We start from the raw sequence: 22,522 nt of genomic DNA on the forward strand, positions 1-22,522 counted from the left end.
AGCTTCGATGCTGGGCAAAGGCCTGTCACCACAAGTGGCAGCCATTCACCATACCCCCAGCCAGGCAGACATTGACAACAGATGCATCGGATTATGTCTGGGGGGGGGGCCCACATGGCAAGAAGATGTATTCAGGGCTCATGGTCCGCAATCCAAATGTATCTACATATCAACCAAAAAGAGATGCTAGCTGTTCAAAATGCCCTGTCAGCCTTCAAGGATCTACTTCATCCAGGACAACTACTGATAAGGACGGACAATACTACAGTTATGTGGCACATAAGCAGGGGGGCACACATTCCTAACCCCTTTGCAGACTAGCCATGACTTTGTGGGACACAGCATTGACTTACCAGGTACATCTGCAAGCACAATTCCTGCCAGGAAGGATAAACACTCTGGCAGACGAACTAAGCAGAAACCTCGTGGATCCCCACGAGTGGAAATTGGATCCACAAGTCTTCAACATGATAACAAGGAATTGGTGCTGCCTGGACATAGATTTATTTTCCTCCCCTCACAACTGCCAACTACAGAGATTCTGCACAAGGACTTATCACAAGCAAGCATGGAAAGTGGATGCTCTATCTTTCAGCTGGAAAAACTTAACAGTATATGCCTTTCCCACACTGCCTCTCCTCCCCAAGGTACTCCTAAAGGTCAGACAAGAAAGTGATACTGATTGCCCCAGACTGGCCCCGCAAGCACTGGTACCCAATCCTCAGGAACTTGACTCAATGCCCAGCATGGCCATTACCTCATATTCCTCACTTACTGACCCAACAAAACAATTGGATCCTGCACAGCCAACTCAGGACCTTAAATCTGGCAGCATGGCGGATAATGTAGCTTTTCAAAACACACCTCTCTCTAAAGCGGTGATGGATGTTATCTTGGAGGCCAAGAGGCCCAGTACCAGAAAATGTTATGCAGAAAAATGGAAGAGATTCTGTGCTTGGAACCAGGCACAAGGAATTAACATGACTGTTCCAAATATCCCTCAGATTTTACAATACTTAACTGAGATGCTGGACAAAGGCCTATCCTTTTCATCAATTAAGATTCATGCCTGTGCCATTTCAGCTCATTACAACACAGAGCCACCTATTTTTTCTCATCCTTTATTAAGGCAGTACCTCAGAGGAGCCAAAAACTTACGGTCTCCAAGGAGAGCACCAATACCTGCATGGGACCTCAGTTATGTCTTGGAAAAACTCTGCCTCCTTTTGAGCCAGCCGCTATAGCTGACATAAAATTTTTATCATGGAAAACAGCTCTGCTCCTAGCAATAACCTCTGCAAGGCGAGTCTCGGAGCTACAGGCACTCATGGCTGTGGAACCTTTTATCATTGTGCATCCAGATAGGATTTCTCTAAGGACAAACCCCACTTTTATGCCTAAGGTAGTGTCCAGTGTGGCCCTCAACCAAACTATTCATTTGCCTACCTTTTATCCAGACCCGCAGAATAAGGGTGAGAAACTTCTGCATTCTTTGGACATACACAGACAACTGCGCTTCTACTTGGGCAGAACCAAAGCTTTCAGAAAAACTGAGCAATTACTGGTAGCATATGCTGTAGGATCACAAGGAAAGGCTATCTCAAAGCAGACTTATTTCCAAGTGGATAGGTGACTGCATTCGTTTATGCTATTCTCAACATGGCATATCAGTGCCTAAGGGCATTAGGCCACATTGAACCAGAGCAGCAGCCACTTCAGCAGCCTTCCTCAGAGGAGTGCCGACCAAAGACATTTTAGAGGCTGCAACCTGGAGTTCACTGCACACTTTTACAAAGCACTACCACTTACCACTCTACTCCAAATCCAGGGCAGCCTTTGCCACTCCAGTCCTGCAGGGCCTCCTAGCCGCTCCCAATTCTGTTTAGTTCCAGCCTCCCAACCTTAGCTTTAGGATTCAACCCAATTGTAATGACTGCAACAGTGAAACACGATGAACATAGTACAGTTGTGTACCTACCATAAATGTAGATGTTCGAGTGTATTCACTGTTGCAGTCCAGGTAACCCACCCACCCACCATCCCCCTTTTCTTTGCTGGACCATATCTGTACTTCTCTATTCTATACAACCTATGTGGTGTATTTGCTTGTAGATGAAGGAAACTTGTTACTTGTGGCATGCATGCTTTATAGACATATTTTTAGCCTACCCTTTTGGGGGCACCTGACATATAGGGCAAGAAAAACGGAAGAAAATTGTGTCGGCTGCATCTTTTATACCCCTGGCGCACTGACGTCAGGGAGGAGGCGACAGCAACCGACGCTGGACCTAGACTTTGGAAATCAGGCCGACTGCGGGTAGCTTGCCAGCAGGATAACCCAGTTGAAATGACTGCAACAGTGAATACACTCAAACATCTACATTTATGGTAGGTACACAACTGTACTTTCCCCTCTACTCATCACTCATTAGACCCATTATAGAGTACAACGCCCCTTTTGGTATGTACCTCACAAGACATCTACAACAACCGGAAAGGCCGCAGAAATACCTCACAAAGAGAATTACCGACCTCAAACAGACGCCCTACACAGACCGTCTCAAACAAACCCAGCTTTACTCCGTCACATATCGCCTACTCTTAGGCGATCTCTGCCTAACATACAAAGCAAGCTGTGTCAAACCCAGAGCTGTTGGACATGCTCCACTTAAAGAAATCCCAATCCCTCCGAGCTACACACTCTAGGGATGTAAACCTTGTCACCAAAATAAACGGAACATGCTGGAGGGATAGAGTCCTGTCCCCGAGACTTCCCCTACTCTGGAACAAACTACCTGTCTGTATCAAAGCTCCTCATTAGCACTCTTTAAGAAAAATCTTGATTGGATGGGAGATAGGAAATTCACCACGGGGATCACTTCTGTGTGTCTGCTTGACAGGGGCACAGGAAAATAATTTTCTTAGGTGGCAAAAGCCAGGGTACCGTTTGGCTAGGCTTGTATAGGCCCTAGGGCCAATAGCCTAGTACCTACCTATGAACTACTGGGCTCCCCTCCCCCTTCTTAAAGCCTTTCAACAAAATGGGAGGAAAATCCCTTTCCCCTTCTCAAACTTACTTCCTGTTTTGACCTATTTAAAAGATCAATGGGATAACCCCTTTCTAAAAACAATTTGGAAATAAACATGATTTCCTCCTCAAACTCACTGTCACTAACAGTCATTCTCCTGTGGCTAATTCATTAAAGCTACTCGATGTTCCTTTTTATGAACATAGGGTAGCTACATCTAAAATGTACATAACTGTTACAAAAAGTGTCTCTTCGGCATATACAACTAGCAGATCTCCTTTGGGTGCTATCCCATCTCAAGTCCACATTTAAAAAACACACCCGATTACCCTGTTCACCTTCAACAATCTTCAAAAACCCAGTGTTTTTTTGTGTGCGTCAATGAAACTTAATGTGTCAAAACTACTAAATTTGACTATAATAAATAAATCTATAAACAGCCTGTGAAAAATTATATTGTCATAAAAGGGGAGCCTGGTCAAAATTTCTCTTTCCCACCATCTAAAACTAAACTCGCATACACTGGACCAACAATGCCCCCCCCCCCATGGCTATCCCTTTTAACTGTTTATATAAATTATTGTTAAAAATAAAAAAAAAACTTTTCTAATAATAATTCTAATAAACACATACAAGTGTCGATATTCTTATGCCCAATAGTAGAATGCTTACATAAAAAGTTTCCAATGTACTCTACCCCTTCATCTTGCGGAATACTGGTGAACAGAGAAACACGATCAACTGTGAACAAAAAAAGACCATCTGTGTTACCTTTCAAACCCAATGAAAATAACCTCAACTCATTCAAAAAGTCACGTGAATTTGAGATGTAAGTAGCTAACATTTGAACTAAAAGATAAAAATATAATCCAAAAATAAGGAAGTACATTCATTACTACTGCCAGAGGCAGAAACTGCTGTGTCTTTCAGCTTTTCCTGGTTAGGGGTCGCCACAGCGGAACTCTGGTCTGCTAATGATTGGCAGTAGATTTTTATGTGCTGAGTTGCCAGCCCTGACGCACAACCTTCAATGAAGGTACGCCCATTCACGCACGTCTTCACACAGAAGACGCTCTAACTGAGAATTGAACAGGACGTCTTACTGTGAGGCGACAACGCTACCGCAGCACCACCACCGCAGTACTGCCAGAGGCAGAAACAATAGGTCTAAATGGGGGGTTGGTAGTACTTTTATGACGTCTCGGAATGCCAAACCAAACCTCAACCTTAGGGTTTTCAGCATGTAAGATGTCCTATGTTTCTTTATCAGTCTCAACATTTTGAGTGTACAAATAACTTCTAAAAACATCTTGCTTAGTCGCAAATGAATACTCCATTTTTTAACATATTCCCTGTAACTGTGTTATATTGACTTATATTCATGATGACAATCCCACCCCCTTTGTCTGCCTTCATAAACCTCAGGTCCTTTGTATTCCTGAGTTTGTTTAAGGCCTTCCTTTCCCCAGAGTTTAAGTTGTGATAAACAGTCATTCTTTTTCTCTAAACATTTCCTAATGTTGCTTTCACAACAAAAATGGAAGGTCCTAATGGTGTGCAACAATGTTGGATTAAACTTTGAGGGTTTGCACAAAGTCTTTATCTTCACATTTTTCAAAATATAATTTAAATTCAATTTTCATGTGTATAGTTTCAATTAAATGAATGTCCTTGTAATGTCTGCCCTTTTACTCGGTATAAAATTGAACCCTAACTGCAATACTTTACAATATGCTTCTGTTATTTCAAAATCAGAAAGGTTATACACAGAAATATTGGAACTTACTACTTGTTCACTAATCTTTAACATTTCGAGAAGCTCTAATGAATTGGCCACAGGGGATGATCCTTTTTATGAACATAGGGTAGCTACATCTAAAATGTACATAACTGATGTTAAGTTGTCAATCTCGCCTTCATTCTTGCTGGATGGGTTCGGAGCCGATCCTCGGCTCCGACTCGGCACTTGCTTTAGCTTAGGAACTCCTTTTACCAGCTCGAGGCAACCCTATATCCCATGATGCAAGGCGGAACTACCTCAGATCTCGTTTGCCGCTTAGCAAAAGAGGTCTCCTTTACCAGCAGAGGTAAGTGAATTTCTTGTCAAAGAAAGAGAAGCTTAGTCAGGGTTTTATTTTCCCCTTTTGTTCATAGTATAGTCTGTAGTGAATTACAGCCCACCCTATTCCCTTGTTTTTCAAACTTTTATAACCTTCTTAAACCTTTAGTGTAAAGTTTTTAGTTAGGCCTAAAACCCCAGTTGTTAATCCCTTCCTGTGTGTTGTGTGTAGGGGATTAATTTTGTGTGTTTGTTGGGGTTTGTGTGTGTTTCTTCCTCCTAGGATATGTCTAGGGAAGGCAAGGTCTCAGGCTTCAAGAAGTGTGACTCGTGCTGTCAGAAAATGTCTCTGACAGACGGTCACACTTCTTGTGTTTATTGCCTGGGGCCTTTGCACCTGCAGGACTTCTGTGCTTTGTGTCACTCTTTTAGCCAGAGAGTCCTGCAGGAAAGGAGGAATAAGCTTATCCTCCGTGGTTTACTTAAGCCAGAAGGTTCTCCCTCTAAAGCAGGGTCTGGGAAACCTTCTAAGCCACCGGCTCAGGCTTCAGTATCCAAGCCTCCTCTGGTGGCTCCGGCTCCGGAGCCGAGATCGCTCCGCTGGAACCGATGTATCTGCCTCAAAGTAGTGGGTTCGGTGCCGGCTGGTTCCGATACCTTATCTACTGTAGCCTTGTCGGCTCGGCTGGAGCCGACACCTTATCCAGCATCGGGCGAAACCTTCGGCTCCATCTGGAGTTCAGGGACTTCGGCCCGATGGCTCCGTCGAAAGAGATCTCGGTCCCCGCCGTTACTGAGTATCCACTGCCCGGGTCTCCTCTTTTGTCGGAGCGGAGCCATCGGAGCCGATCTTCGAGATCTTCCAGGCTGTCTGACCACGACTTGGAGAGGGTGGTAAGCAGGCTGTTGAAGTCTCAGGCACTGGCCCAAATGCTCCATAGCCCGTCTCAACAGACTTCGGCTATAGCCTCACCCCTTGAACTTCCTCCTCCGACTCCACTTCAGAGTTCGGAGCCGGAGCTTCTCGGGACAGCGACTGTTTCGGTGCCGGAGCCGGTACATCCTTCGGCTCCGTCATCCTCGGCTCCGATCTCCTCCTTGAGACCTTCCTTGGAGGGATCCAGTCGTCGGGTTTCCCTTGTCGGCTCCGAGGGGGCTAGTGGCATCGGACCCTTGTCCGACTCCGCTCTCCCTCTCAGGGCTTCGGCTTTGGTAAGCTCGGCGCCGACATCGGCCTCGGAGCCTTCCCTCTCAGTGGAGCCGGGCATTCCTGTTTCCTCGGAGCAGGGATATTCCGGCCTCCCGGGGAGGGGAGCCTTTGAGGTGATGAGGAGTGTCCTGGCCTCTGAGCCTGGTCAACGGTCCATCCCTCTAGCTCCTCCCTCATCAGTGCCTGCAGACGCCTCTTGCCAGCCTCTTGCTCTCAGGCCCAGGGATCCATCGCCCCAGGTTTCCCCATTGGGAATTTCCTCCTCTTCCGAGGTTTCTCCTGATCCTGCAGGGGAACCCCCTCGGAAGAGGACGTGTAAGAGGAAACACACAGACTCCCCTGAGTCTACTACATCTGATACCGACTTAGATGAGTCGGAGGGTTCCCACGGTCCCCTCTGAGGATGTCTCCTTTTCAGACATCCTTGAGCTCCTCAAACAGAGGGGAATTGGCCCTCCATTGACCCCTCCGAGGATGAGTCGGTATACCTGGAGGCTTTGGATCCCGACCCTCCACCTCCTGGGTGTCTCCGCCTTCGACCCATTGATGCAGGTAGTGGCTCGGAAGGCGTGGGGCTCCAGATTCTGTGGAACCTGTCCCCAGGAGACCATCCAAATTCATCACGGCCCCTTCGGACAAACAGTTCCTTTCCAAGGGTGTCTCTGTGGATGCTATGGTGGTGGCGGCCACTAAGAAGGAACTGGCGGATCCTTCAGTACCTGTCCATCCTCCTAACAAGGATTCTAGGACCATGGACAGGTATGGAAAGCGGATGTTTTCTTCAGCGACCTTTGCTATGCGTTCGCTGAATTATCTTTGTCACTTCACCAGGCTTCAACGAGATATTCTCAAGGAACTGGGTGAAGTAGTCCAGGATCCTTCTGCTGCTGGGGCTCAGGAAAAGATTGCCTCGCAGCTTGCAATCCTGAATTCCATATCTAACTCCTCCATGCGGCTCATATCCTATGCGGACGATGGAGCGAGCAGGGCCGCAGGCACAGGAGTTGCTCTTAGACGCCAAGCCTGGATGCTGCTTTGTAATTTTGCGGACCCCTTTAAGGCGTCCTTCACTAATACCCCCTTTGATGGTTCGGCTTTGTTCGGACCTCAGGTGAAGGATACCTTGACCAGGTGTGAGCAGGACGGTAAAACTCTTTCTGCCGTTGGAGTCCAGTTTTCCACTCCTTCTAGACCATATCCCAAGGGTCAGAAGGGGGGGAAGATGTGGTTCCGTAAAGCCCAAGGAGCTACACCGAACACGTGGTCAGTTTACCCCCAGAGGCAGAGGGTGTAACAATAATAGACGCCGCCCTAGAGGCAGGGGGGTTTCTCAAAACCAGGGCAACAGGGAGTCTCTTCCTGAGAAGCCCTTTCAGCATCCCTGAGGTGTTGCCCGACTGTCCACCCTTGGAGGCAGTCGGGAAGGATTTCACTGTACCCAGTAGCCTGGCAATCCCTATCTCGAGATGTGGGTACAGTCTATCATATCCGAGGGTTACAAAATCCCCTTCGAAAGGTTTCCCGTACCTCTACAATCCCTTCCAGACATCTCACCCGGTCAAAGGGATTTGGCAGAACAGGAGGTTTCAAAGCTCCTAGAAAAGAGCCGTCCAGACTGTGCCGGCAGACCAGGTAGGATCCGGCGTCTACTGAGATTCTTTTGGTCCCCAAAAGGACGGGAGATTGGAGACCAATATTAGACCTGAGCAATCTAAACAGATTTGTCAAGAAGGCAAGATTCCGGATGGTCACGCTTCAGTCCATTCTGCCCTTTCTGGGCAAGGACAACTGGATGTGCTCTATAGACCTTCAGGATGCGTACTATCACATAAAGATCCACAGACGCTCCAGAAGGTTTCTCCGCTTCGGCTAGGGACCAGTCATTACCAATTCTCAGCCCTCCCCTTTGGCCTCACTTCAGCCCCCAGAGTGTTTACCAAATGCATGGCAGTGGTCACAGCTCATCTGAGACGTCGAGGATTCCAGGTGTTTCCTTATTTGGACGACTGGCTCCTCTCCGCCACCACCAAGTGTCAGCTTCTTCAGTCCAGAGACTACACTCTTCAGCTTTGCAGGAGTTAGGGAATTTCAGTAAATTTCGAAAAATCTTCTCTGCTGCCTTGCCAATCTATCACCTTTATAGGCGCAGAATTAAACACCGTCAAAATGTTAGCCAGACTAACAGATCAAAGAATTCTGGACATCCAAAAATTCATTCGGATTCTATTGCAAAGCAACAAGATCAAAGCCAGATTTATACTGAAGGTTCTAGGTCTGATGGCTGCGGCCATTGTTCTTCTACCACTGGCTCGCTTCCACATGCATCTTCTGCAGTGAATGCTATTCACGCAGTGGTCGTACCACAGTCTTCCGATGAGGCACGAAATCTTGGTCACACAGTCATGCAGAGCTCATCTGAACTGGTGGATATCTTCCCCTCTTCTTCATCAGGGCCGACCCTTTATTCCCCCTCCTCCAGTTGCCACAGTCACTACGGATGCCTCTCTGATCGGGTGGGGGGGGCATTATCAGGGCAGGATGGTCCACGGGACGTGGCAACCCATAGAATACCATCTGCACATAAATGTCCTGGAGATGAGAGCAGTGCTTTTAACGTTGCAAGCCCTCAACGACTTTCTTCCCACGGGGACTATTGCAGTACAAACGGACAACATGTCCGTAGTCTGGTACATCAACAAACAGGGCGGGACCAGGTCCTGTCCGTTATGTCGAGAAGCTCTCAGACTTTGGCAATGGGCAATCTCTTCTCAGCGGTTTCTGATAGCAACGCACATCCCCGGCAGGTTCAACCTATTGGCGGACAGGCTGAGCAGATCCATTCTGATGACTCACGAGTGGTCTCTCAATCAATCTGTAGTGGATCAGATATTTCTGAAGTGGGGCACTCCTTGTTGCGATCTTTTTGCTACTCCTCAAAACAACAAGTGCCCGATTTTTCACTCTCTTTCCCCTTCCAGGCCAACCCCTGAGAGACTCTCTAACCCAGGATTGGCCCCGGGGACTTCTGTACGCTTTTCCCCCCTTTCCCTTGATTCCACAAGTCATTCAGAAAGCCACCGTTTTGAGAGCCAAGTTGATCCTCATTGCCCCATATTGGCCTCGACAAATTTGGTTTCCGTCTCTGCATCGTCACCTTCTGGTGCAGCCCTGGCATCTGGACCCAGTTCCGGATATCTTGATCCACCAGTCGGGTCAGCAGCACCGGGCCATTCATTCTCTCAACCTCACTGCTTGGTTGCTCCACTTCCTTCCCTAGCCAGGCTACCGATGATTTCTGACTCGGAGACATTTTAGTGTCTTCTTTGAAGTCGTCCACTAGGACTGTTTATGCTAGCAAGTGGCGACGTTTTTCTATTTGGGCAAATTCCAGAAATATTGACCCCTTTACTGCTCCTATACATTCTGTTTTAGATTTCCTGGCGGAGGTTTTTCATTCAGGATCCTCTTCATCTACAGTCAAAGTACAACTGGCTGCTATTTCCAAGTATCATGTTGGCTTGCATGACAATAACATTGTCTCATAGATTATGCAAGGCCTTTCTGAGAGGAGTTTTTCTCCTAAAACCACCTATAAAGCATCCTCCTCCGCAATGGGATCTAAACTTAATGTTGGCATCCTTGATACTACCTCCCTTCGAACCGTCTGCTTCATGTTCTTTGAAGTTATTGACCTGGAAAACTATATTTTTACTGGCTGTCACTTCTGCAAGAAGGGTTTCCGAGATTCAAGCTCTCTGAATTCGTTCCCCTTATTTGGTTTTTCATAAGGACAGGGTATCATTAAGAACTAACCCTTCCTTTCTCCCCAAAGTCGTGTCTCAGACCAACATTAACCAATCTATAGATCTACCAGTCTTTTTCCCAAACTATTCCGACAGAGCTGAACATGTCCATCGTCAGCTCAGGTATTATTTGCATAGGACTAAACAATTCAGAAAATCGGACCAATTATTTGTCTCCTATGCAGAAAACAGGATAGGTCTTCCAGTTTCTAAAGTGACCTTATCCAGATGGTTGACTTCCACCATTTCCTATGTGTACTCTCTCAGAGGCAAACAGCTATCTTCTAAACCAAAAGCACACTCAACCGGGAGTCTATCCACTTCTGCAGCTTTTCAGGATAGACTACCCATTGATACCATTTGTGCAGCAGCTACTTGGGCTACGCCTCATACCTTTGTCTCTCATTACAAGTTGGACTTGGCCTCCAGAGATAGGGCCAGTTTTGGTTCCACAGTTCTCAAGAGTCTGTTCCATTGAGCCACCGGGATACAGGTGCTAGGACGCGGTCCCATCCAGCAAGAATGAAGAGATTGACAACTTAACATTTAGAAGTTATGTACCTACCATAACGTTCCATGTTAGTTGTCTTCTCTCGCCTTCTTTCTTGAGTCCCTCCCTCCTTCCCCCTGGCCTGGACAGATCTTGAAGAGTTCCTATTAGGTTGTTTTCCTCCTGAGCCTTCATATGAGGACTTCTATTAGGAACTGGTGTTCCTAATTGTTAGGATAGTCTTTAGCAGGGTAGGTTAGCTACCAAACGAGATCTGAGGTAGTTCCGCCTTGCATCATGGGATATAGGGTTGCCTCGAGCTGGTAAAAGGAGTTCCTAAGCTAAAGCAAGTGCCGAGTCGGAGCCGAGGATCGGCTCCGAACCCATCCAGCAAGAAAGAAGGCGAGAGAAGACAACTAACATGGAAAGTTATGGTAGGTACATAACTTCTAATTACAAAACGTGTCTTTTCGGTGTATACAACTAGCAGATCTCTTTTGGGTGCTATCCCATCTCAAGTCCGCATTTAAAAAACACACCCAATTACCCTGTTCACCTACAAGTCTTCAAAAACCCTGTGTTTTTTTTTTAAGTGTGTCAATGAAACTTAATGTGTCAAAACTACTATCCTTGGCTATAATGAATAAAGCATCTACAAACGGCCTGTAAAAAAAAATTATATTGTCATAAAAGGGGAGCCTGGTCAAAATTTCTTTCCCACCATCTAAAACTAAACTCACATACACTGGACCAACAGTGCCCCCCCCCCCCCATGACTATCCCTTTTAACTGTTTATAGAAATTGTTAAAAATAAAAAAAAAACTTTTTTAATAATAAATGTGAGTGTGTTCAATCTCGCCTTTGTTCTTACACATGGGTTTGGAGCCGATCCTCGGCTCCGTGCCGGCCGACTGCAAGCTCTGCATCGAGAAGAAGCTCGAGGACATCTAATACCCACAATCCCCCTCTGCCTTTACCTCAGATCTAGTTTGCCGCTGCTGCATACGCATCGCTGGAGGCTAGCTCGAGGCTTTTTACAGATAAGAATTTATCTATTCTGTTTAAATTTTCAAAAACTTCTTTAAAATCTAGTCAATTAAAGTTAGAGTACGGTGTGTGAGTGGATTAGAATTCTCGGTACCTTAGATTAGTTTAACTTAGTTTAACTAACGGGTATAGAGTTTTTCGGGGCCTACCACCCCTACTTGGATCACTTTTTGACTAAAAATTTGTTGTAGTCTTGCTTTCTTAAGCAATTGACAATCGGACTTTCATTTACCGGATTTGACATTGTTACTGGAATTGACTATTACTGGACTGGACTGTCTCTTTCTCTTGTCATTATGTCTGAGAAAATAAAATCTGGCTTCAAACGTTGTCAGTGTGGCCAAAAGATGTCGGTCACAGACAACCACAGTTCCTGTGTCTACTGTCTTGGCCCTCTCCACTTACAAGAGGACTGCTCTATTTGTCACTCTTTTAGTGGGAGGGTCATGACAGATAGGCGCAGGAAACTGATGGATAGAGGATTGTTGAAACCCTCTTTCCAGGAGGCTCTGGATGCTTCAGGCCAGGCATCCAAGTCTTCGAAGGGGTCGAAGGCGTCGGAGCCAAAGTCATCGGCTCCGAGCTCTTCGGGTCCAGTTAGATCACCGGTTCCACAGACTTCGGGGCCGAGTGTTCAACTGTTGGCAGTTTCCGAGCCTCGAGTCTTGGAACCGGTGACGGAGCTCCCTCCACCGACTCTGCTGAGGTCGGCTCCGTCTTCGATCCTTTCGACTCGTTCTTCTAGGCCCCTTTCCGACACTGATGTGGACCGTGTGGTGCAGAAACTGATGGAGCATACGGCCCTATCCAAGCTTATCTCGGTCTCCTCTCAGTTGATGTCGAGACTTGAAGGCCTGCCACTATCTCCATCTGTTCCTCCTCCGAGACCTGTCCAGTCTTCGGAGCCGGAAGAAGCTGAACTGATGATTGTGGAGCCCTCGGTGCCAGAACCGTCTTTTTCTCGGTCGGCACCGTTCACCTCGACTCCATCCGATCCGGTACTGGAGTCTCGGGGCCGAAGATCCGTCCTTGGTTCCGGGACCGAGTCGGACCGATGTTTCGGTTCCGACGCTCCCTCTCGGGGCCTCGGCACGGATCGACTCGGTTCCGTCCTCGGGGTCGGTGCCTTCGGCTCCTGTTTCGGGGATTCTTCCCATTTCTTCGGAACCGGGAGATACCTCGACTCGGGACCCGGGGGCCTTCGACCTCATGAGGAAGGTGTTGTCTACCCAGACAACCACATCAGCAGGTACAGCTTCTCCTCCCCACAAAGGACCGTTATCCTCCTCTGCACCCACGGCCACATCCAAGCGTCGGGCACCAGTGTCTCAGCCACCCCTGGAGGGTGCCCCCTCTTCCTCGGAGGCTTCTTCGGATGCTCCCACGAAGAAGTCCCTAGGAAAAGACTGTGTAAGAGGAGACGCTTGGATTCTCCACAAGAATCCTTGACATCTGATACTGACTTAGATGAGTCAGAAGGGTCCCCTAAGTCACCTTCAGAGGATGTCTCTTTTTCTGACATCTTGGAGATCCTAAAACAGAGAGGTGACTGGCAAGCCCTCCCCCCTTCTGAGGATGAGTCAGTTTTGCTGAAGGCATTTGGTGCCCGTCCTTCCTCCTCCTGGGTCACTCCGCCCTTTGATGAGTTAATGGAATTAATTGCTCAAGGGCGTGGAGACTCCTGACACGGTGGAACCAGTCCCTAGGAAGCCAAATAAGTACATCACGGCACCACAGGACAAAGCTTACCTCACCAAAGGAGTTCCAGTAGACGCCATGGTGGTGGCAGCGGCCACGAAAAAGGAGATGTCGGAGTCTTCCTCATCTGTCCATCCGCCTAACAAAGACTCTAGGACCATGGACAGATACGGGAAGTGCATTTTCAGTTCAGCGGCTTTTTCTATGCGTTCCCTGAACTATTTGACTCATTTTACACGTTTACAGAGGGATCTAGTCAAAGAGTTGGGAGATACCCTCCAGGGTACTACAGATGCCGCTGTCTCAGAGAAAGTTACAGCGCATCTCAACACCCTTACGTCCATTGTAAACTCGTCCATGAGGCTGATATCCTATGCAGCCGAAGGATCGAGTAGGGCAGCGGCTTCAGCGATTGCTCTTCGTAGGCAATCCTGGATGCGCTTATGTTCGTTTGCGGAAGCCTTCAAGTCTTCCTTTACTAACGCCCCATTTGACGGAGCCACACTTTTTGGCCCTAAAGTAAAGGAGACCCTTACCCGGTGTGAACAGGAGGGAAAGACTCTGTCTGCTGTCGGAGTCCGTTTTTCCACCCCTTCCAGACCGTACCCCAAAGGGCAACGTGGTGGGAAAATGTGGTTTCAAAAACCCCAAGGATCTTTCCCAAACACACAGGGTGATGCCCCCTCTAGAGGCAGAGGGGGGGGCAGAGGTGGATGACGCCACCCTGGCGGCAGAGGGGGTCCGCAAAACCAAGGTGACAGGGATAATCTCCCTGGCAAACCTTTTCAGCACTCCTGAGAGGAGGCCCGACTGTCCTGCTCTGGAGGCAGTCGGGGGTCGCTTAGCTTTATACCCTCAGGCCTGGCAAAATCTTTCTTCAGACAATTAGGTAAAAAGCATTGTTACCAGAGGTTACAAAATCCCATTTCTATCCACACCCATTCCAAAGAAAACTCCCAGATGTACCACCCCATCTGCGAGACCCAGCAGCTACAGAAATTTCAAAGCTTCTAGAAAAAAGAGTCATCCAACCAGTCCCAGCGGACCAAATAGGATTCGGAACTTACTCAAGGTTCTTTTTAGTTCCAAAGAAAACAGGGGACTGGAGGCCGATTCTGGACCTAAGCCATCTCAACACCTTTGTCAAGAAAGAAAAGTTCCGAATGGTCACGCTTCAATCGATCCTTCCATTCTTACGGAAGGACGACTGGATGTGCTCGATAGATCTGAAAGACGCATACTACCACATCAAAATGGCCAGGGCGTCCAGGGATCATTTGCGCTTCCGGCTGGGAGCCAGTCACTATCAGTTTCGAGCCCTGCCCTTTGGTCTGACTACAGCCCCCAGGGTCTTCACCAAATGCCTGGCAGTGGTAGCGTCTCATCTGAGGCGCCTAGGATTCCAGGTGTTTCCGTATCTGGACGACTGGCTCCTGTCTGCCACCACCAGGCGTCAACTGATACAAGCCAGGGATTACACCCTAAAAATCGTTGCTACAGCCATCACAGCATATCTTATTCATAGGAGCGGAATTAGATACGCGTCAGTTAGTTCTAAAACTTCCTACAGAAAGAATAGTAGCACTTCAATTCAACATTTCCCTTCTACTGTCGTCCAGAAAGTCCCCAGCAAAAATTGTTCTGAAAGTTTTGGGTCTCATGGCAGCTTCCCTCATTGCGATACCATTGGGAAGACTGCACATGAGAGTGCTACAATGGCTTCTGTTTGCACAATGGTCATTCCAACAACTTCCACTGACTCACGAAATATTGATAACGAAAACATGCAAATCACACCTAATGTGGTGGTTGCAGACTTGCAACCTATCCAGCGGAAGACCATTTGTGCTACCCGCACCGTCAGCGACGATAACCATGGACGCTTCCCTGATAGGGTGGGGGGGCATCTTTCAGGGACAGACAGTCCAAGGTGAATGGACCAATCTGGAGTACAATCTGCACATCAATGTTCTGGAGTTGAGGGCAGTGTTTTTGGCGTTGCAACACTTTGCTCCCCTTCTTCCTCCAGGGACCATTGCAGTTCAGACAGACAACATGTCCGTAGTCTGGTACATAAACAAGCAAGGGGGAACCAGGTCTTACCAACTATGCAGAGAGGCCATGAGAATTTGGCAATGGGCAGAGTCCACCGGGCGCTTTCTGATCGCAACGCACATCCCGGGGTCATCCAACGTCATAGCCGACAGGTTGAGCAGGGCAATACTATTGCCTCACGAGTGGTCCCTCAAACAGTCAGTTGCGAAAAGGATTTTTCGCAAATGGGGCCAGCCTACCTGCGATCTGTTTGCATCTCCAATGAACGCCAAATGCAGGAGCTACTTTGCCCTATTACCCCCTCCAGGGAAGTCCCCAGGGACACGCTGGTGCACGATTGGCCCCCGGGTCTCCTATATGCTTTTCCTCCATTTCCCCTGATTGCAAAGTTTCTACAGAAAGCCAACAACCTTCAGAGGACTATTATTCTCATTGCCCCATTCTGGCCTCGTCAAATTTGGTTCCCCTTTCTATTGCATCATCGCATTCGGGGACCTTGGATGCTGGACCCAGAGCCAGATCTACTGACTCACTCGTCAGGAGTTCCTCACCCATCTCTAGAATCTCTCCATCTAGCAGCTTGGCTGCTCCGCTTCCTTAGCCAGGTCGGTTCCCTTACATCGGCGGTTCAAGATATTTTAGTAGCTTCTCATAAAGTTTCCACTACAAAGACTTACACCAGTAAGTGGAAACGTTTTGTCTTCTGGGTGGAGTCACATCATTTGGACCCTGTTACAGCTCCGTTAAACAAGGTTTTAGAGTTCTTGACTGAATTATTTCATGAAGGAGCTTCTGCTACTTTAAGAGTACAGTTAGCTGCCATTTCTAACTATCATGTAGAAGAATGTGGTGCCTATTATGGCTCACAGACTTTGTAAAGCCTTTTAAAAGGTTCTTTTCATATCAGACCACCAGTCAGAAGTCCGACATCACCGTGGAATTTAAACTTGTTGCTCTCTAAATTGATGTTGCCACCCTTTGAACCAGCTTCAAGTTGCACATTGAAGTTTTTGTCATGGAAAACATTATTTCTAGTGGCCATTACATCTGCTAGACGAGTGTCTGAGCTTCAGGCCCTTTCGGTCAAACATCCTTATTTAATATTTCATTCTGACAGAGTATCCCTACGCACTAATCCATCCTTTCTTCCCAAAGTTTGTTCTTCTAGTAATATTAATCAGTCCATTGAATTACCCACCTTCTTTAAAACCACTCTAATAAATTGGAGTATATGTTGCACAAACTGGACGTCCATAGACAACTCAGATTTTATTTGGACAGAACAAAAGATCACAGGAAATCTGATCAACTATTTGTAGCTTTTGCTGACAGCAGAAAGGGTCTTGCAGTTACTCAACGAACTCTTTCTAAATGGCTAACTGACTGTATCACATATGTTTATGAAGCCTCTGACCAAACATTATCAGCAAAACCCAGAGGACATTCTACCAGATCAGTGTCTACATCTTTGGCTCACGCAGCTCGCTTACCTTTAGATACTATTTCAGCGGCTGCTACTTGGGCTAAACCACATACATTTATCTCTCATTACAAAGTGGACAGGGTTTCTAGGGATAGGGCAACCTTTGGTTCCACTGTGCTCAAGAACGTTCTCCCTTGAGTTCCTCAGGATCATGGAGCTAGGACGCTACCCATGTGTAAGAACAAAGCGAGATTGAACACTCTCACATAAAGAAGTTATGTCCTTACCATAACGCTCCATGTGGAGTGTTCATCTCGCTTGGTTATTACACTCCCACCCTTCCCACCCTTAGGAAGAACGTTCGATTTGGTGCCTGGTCTGGAGTATTCTCCTTCTGCTGTTGCAGTATTAGTGTTACTATCATACTCTTGGTATGTTTGTATATATGTACTTTTATGTATATAGTTGGCATGTGTGCGTGCTTTATGTCTGGTTTGCTTGCAAACTAGATCTGAGGTAAAGGCAGAGGGGGATTGTGGGTATTAGATGTCCTCGAGCTTCTTCTCGATGCAGAGCTTGCAGTCGGCCGGCACGGAGCCGAGGATCGGCTCCGAACTCATGTGTAATAACCAAGGCGAGATGAACACTCCACATGGAACGTTATGGTAAGGACATAACTTCTTTTTCTAGCAAACACATATAAGTGTTGATATTCTTATGCCCAGTAGTAGAATGCTTACATAAAAAGTTTTCAATGTACTCTACCCCTTCATCTTGCAGAGTACTGGTGAATAGAAAAACAGGATCAACTGTGAACATAGAAAGACCGTATGTGTTACCTTTCAAACCCAATGAAAATAACCTCAACTCATTCAAAAAGTCCCATGAGTCTGAGATGTAAGAAGCTAACGTTTGAACTAAAGGATTAAAAATATCAAAAAATAAGGAAATACATTCAGTACTACTGCCAGAGGCAGAAACAGTAGGTCTAAATGGGGGGTTGGTAGTACTTTTATGGAGTTTCCGAATGCCAAACAAAACCCCAACCTTAGGGTTTTCAGCTTGTAAAAAAGTCCTATGTTTCTTGATCAGTCTCCACATTTTGAATGTACAAATAACTTCTAAAAACATCTTGCTTAGTCGCAAACAAATACTCCATTTTTTAACATATTCTCTGTAACTGTGTTATATTGACTTACATTCATGATGACAATCTCACCCTCTTTGTCCACCTTCATAAATCTGTGGTCCTTTGTATTCCTGAGTTCATTTAAGGCCTTCCTTTCCCCAGAGTTTAAGTTGTGATAAACATAGTCATTCTTATTCTCTAAACATTTCCTAATATTGCTTTCACAACAAAAATTGAAGGGTCTTAATGGTGTTCTACAATGTTGGATTAAACTTTGAGGGTTTGCACAAAGTCTTTTTTATCTTTACATCTTTCAAAATATAATTTAAATTCAATTTTCATGTGTATAGTTTCAATTCAGTTAATGTCCTTGTAATGTCTGCCCTTTTACTCGGTAAAAAAATGAACCCTAATTGCAATACTTTACAATGTGCTTCTGTTATTTCAAAGTCAGAAAGGTTATACACAGAAATATTGGAACTTACTACTTGTTCACTAATCTTTAACGTTTCCTGATTCAGCCTCTCCCCCTGCTTCAGGTGAAATAACTGCTGCTTCTGTTCCAGTTTTTGTTCTTCGTAGAATCATTTCCTTCCTGAAAAAAAAATGTTCTTGCTGTTCAAATTTTTTTGAACTTGTGGATCTCAGTGGAAGCTCTGGAACATCCCCATTTAAAACTGTTTCTGCCACAGCTCCGTTGAACTTCCCTTTAACAACTTGGCTGTTGACGTCACTTCCTAGTTGTTTTTCCTGCCAGTTTTAAAGGGCCCGTACCGTTGGCAGCTGTTTCCCTTATCAGGTACCGTTATAAGAATGTCTTTATTGGAACCTCCTTCAGCCCCCATCCTTTTTATGTTCTCCGACAGTAGATTTGTTGCTGTTGCAAATAAAGTTGTCATATGCATTACCAGCTTTGTACGCTGCAACATTGCGCATAACCTTCTTCTGCTTCTGTTGAGTCACATTTTTTTTTACAAATTTATCCACTACTTCAAATATGCCTTCATAGTCTGGAATCAATTATTTGCATTTGTTCAGTTGCTGGGAAATTAAACTGTCCAGTTCAGTCAAAGAAACCTTCATCTGTTCAAGAGTGAAATTGTTATTCTTGATTAATAATTTTAAGAACTTTTCCCAGCATTGTCAAAAAATGCAACATGTTCTTTAAAAAATGGAAAGTCCTGACTAATTCCATTAGGCATCTTAAAAAATCTCAGACCCCAAGACACAGTGCCCACCCTGATACAATGTTCAAAATATATATTCTCTGCGTGAATTGCATGGTAACTTTTTAAGCCCCTCTAGTCTTTCCAAGAGGCTGGAAATGTTTCTCAGTATTTGTTTTTCTGGCTGAATGACACTGCCAGAAAATGAATCAAAATTTATGTTTAGCAATGTGTTTTATGTCCTTATGAGAAACAACTACCAGAAGTTTAAGTTAAAGGATCTGTGAATATCTTTATGCTGTTAAGACTAAAAATGAAAACAATGCATTGTATAAACATTCTACACTGTGTGCTTCTTGGCAAAGGTTTACATTTACAATATTAGATGTGGTCAACAATGACCCACGGGGGTAGTATTTTTAAGAATGTAGTAGAAAAAAAGGAGGCTGAGTGGCAGATACGCTTAGCTGCGTATACTTCCCCAGGATTAGATTATGTTAACATTGTGGTTTTTTATTCGCTAGAAAGGTGCCTATAAAGTAAAGTGATTTTTTTAGAGCGATTATGTAGTTGTAAATGTCAGTTGGGTTTTATTGTTTCTGTTAAATGTTTTAATTGCTTGATGATTTCGATTGATTCATTGTTAATTGGACATTACTGGTTTTATAAACTTTGTGGGTATTGATTGTTTTTGAAGATGTTCTTCGTGTTTCACTGTTGCAGTCATTACATTTGGGGTAATCTTCTGGCAGGTTGCCCTCAGTCTGCCTGATTAACAAAGTCTTGGGTCCTGCATCGGTTGCTGTCCCTTCTTCCATGACGTCAGGTCATCAGGGGTATAAAACATGCAGCAGACGCCATTACATCAGTCTTTCTTGCCGTGCAGTGCCCGAAGCAGAAGCAGTTCGCAAGTGCTGGTCGTCCGACTCCTGAAATTTTCGTTTTTGCGTCTCAGAACCAAAGTCTTCAACTTAAAGCTAAGTACCCCATTGGGGAAACTTTTTCTTGCTCCTTACTGATGTCAGTAAAAGTTAATTAATTGCATTACTTGTGGAAAGCAAATACCTCATAAAGATTTTCTTTTTTTTTCAATAATAAGTCTTTATTCTTTTCCAAATGTTAATACAATACCACAACATATTTACAATATATACATGAATGCTTCCAACAGTTACATAAAGTCATTATACATTAATATAAACTTCTAGATGGGTATTAAAGAAAGAGAAAATGAAAATCTAGTATCAATATAAGGCTTATCTATACTAAGCTCCATATTTAGTATGTACTTCCCGGAAAAAAGTGGATAGGAACCTTACGCTAACACAATATTAAAGATTTGCTCCCATATTTTTGTGTTATTTATACTTTTCTTATGATCTTTAATTAGTAATTTACGTGCTAAGATGTGTTTTATCGCTACACTCTTAAAGTTTTCCCATGAAGTCTGGGATGGATTCAACCAATTTGTAGCTATATATAGCTTCATTAACAGAAAAATATTTATGAGTATGATCCTTTGGGATCTATCCAAATTATTCGGAGGAATATGAAGAATCATAAACTCCCAAGAAAGTGTAGACTGTTGATATCCCATTTTTTGTAGTTGAATTTTTAAAGAATTCCAAAGTTTGAAAATATATTTACAACTCCAGAACATGTGTAAAAGGTCAGCCGTTTGATCTATACAATATGGGCATTTAGGTGAGTTTTTAGAGTTGAATTTATATAGAGTGAAACGAGTGTAATACGCATTATTAAATATCATCAACTGAGTAAATAACTTTGGAAGAGATACTGATTTTAAGGTTAAATTAATTGCTTTCACTATTTTACTATCTTCAATCGTTAACAATTTCTCCTTCCAGTATTTGGATAAAAGTATTTGGTTATTATATTTCACGTCTTTTATTAAATTATATGAAGCCGTTATATATTTACAGTCCTACGTAAGAGTTTGCCATAAGTTTAGGCAAATGGTTAAATCTTCTTCTTTAATTTTAAATTTACTATTACTAAAATAACTTATTGATAGATCCTTTAACTGTCTCATAATTAAATACGAGTTAGGGAGATTCATCTCTTAGGATGTCATGTATTGAGATACCGAGGAAGGGATATAAATCAAGTATAGTTAAATCACTTATAAGTGGGAATTTTTTAAGAGATATCAGCTGATTACCAATTTTCAAATTTGGGTTCTTATGAAATGGTTGAAAAGTCATCATATATTGTAAGAGATTTAGTGCGTTAAACAGACTGTGTACTGATATTATATATATTCTGATATGTTCCATCAGAGCGTACATTTTAAGGGTATCTTTATTTAAAAAAGGTAATGCCTTACAATTAATACCCAGTCCAGCAACATGTTTATAATTCAGAATCAACCACTTGGGTGACCATTTAGGACTGGACCTATCAAAGTTAACCACTCTTAGAATTCTATTAACATTTATTATTAAATAATATGCTTCAAAATTCGGTAACTCTAAACCACCCCTGTTTTTCGGAGTCATCAGTTTATCATAGGATATCCTAGTTTTTGTAGGTTCCCATACAAATCTACCTAATTCCGTATGAAGTTGTTTGAAGAATTTCCTAGAAATTTGGACTTGAGTAGCTCTAAAGATATATAATATTCTGGGAAGTATGTTCATTTTAATAATTGAGGTCTTTGCCATTATTGGTAGTTTCAAATTATTCCATCTTTTTAAATCAGAGACTATATGCTCCCAAATTACCTTAACATTATTCACATAAAAGTCTCTTATCTGTTGAAAAAACAATACCCAGATATTTTATTTTTTCTTTGGATTTTACCTGACCTACCAATGGTAAAAGTGAAAAGGGTGTAGGCGTCTTTAAAGGAAATACCTTAGTTTTTCTAAAATTTATTTTGTAATTAGATATTTTTGCAAAGTCTTCCACTGCTTTTAATATTTTCTTGGTATCTGAAACAGGTGTCGTACAGTAAATATTTAGATCATCCGCAAAAGCAGCCATGGAAATTTTCGTACCATATAGTATTGGAGCATTATGATAGATATTTTGTTTGATATGTAGAAATAATGGTTCTAAATATAGATTGAATAATATAGGAGATAACGGACATCCTTGACGGGTACCATTCTTAATTTGTATTTTTTTTGAGAGATTTTTATTAATAACTAGATTTGTATAGGGATTATTATATAGTTTTTTTAATGTTAAAATAAAGTCGAGGTATATTAAAATGTGATAAAATATCAAACAAAAATTCTAAATTAACTCTATCAAAAGCTTTTTGCGCGTCAATTATGAGTGCATAAGCATTAAAATTTCTATGAGTGGCATATGAAATCAGTGTATGAAGTGATAACGTATTATCTGTAGTTTGTCTGCCATTTATAAAACCAGCTTGTTCCTCTGA

Source organism: Protopterus annectens, chromosome 5.part0, assembly GCF_019279795.1.
Source record: "Protopterus annectens isolate FY-2018-M chromosome 5.part0, PAN1.0, whole genome shotgun sequence".
NCBI classification, from domain to species: Eukaryota; Metazoa; Chordata; order Ceratodontiformes; family Protopteridae; genus Protopterus; species Protopterus annectens.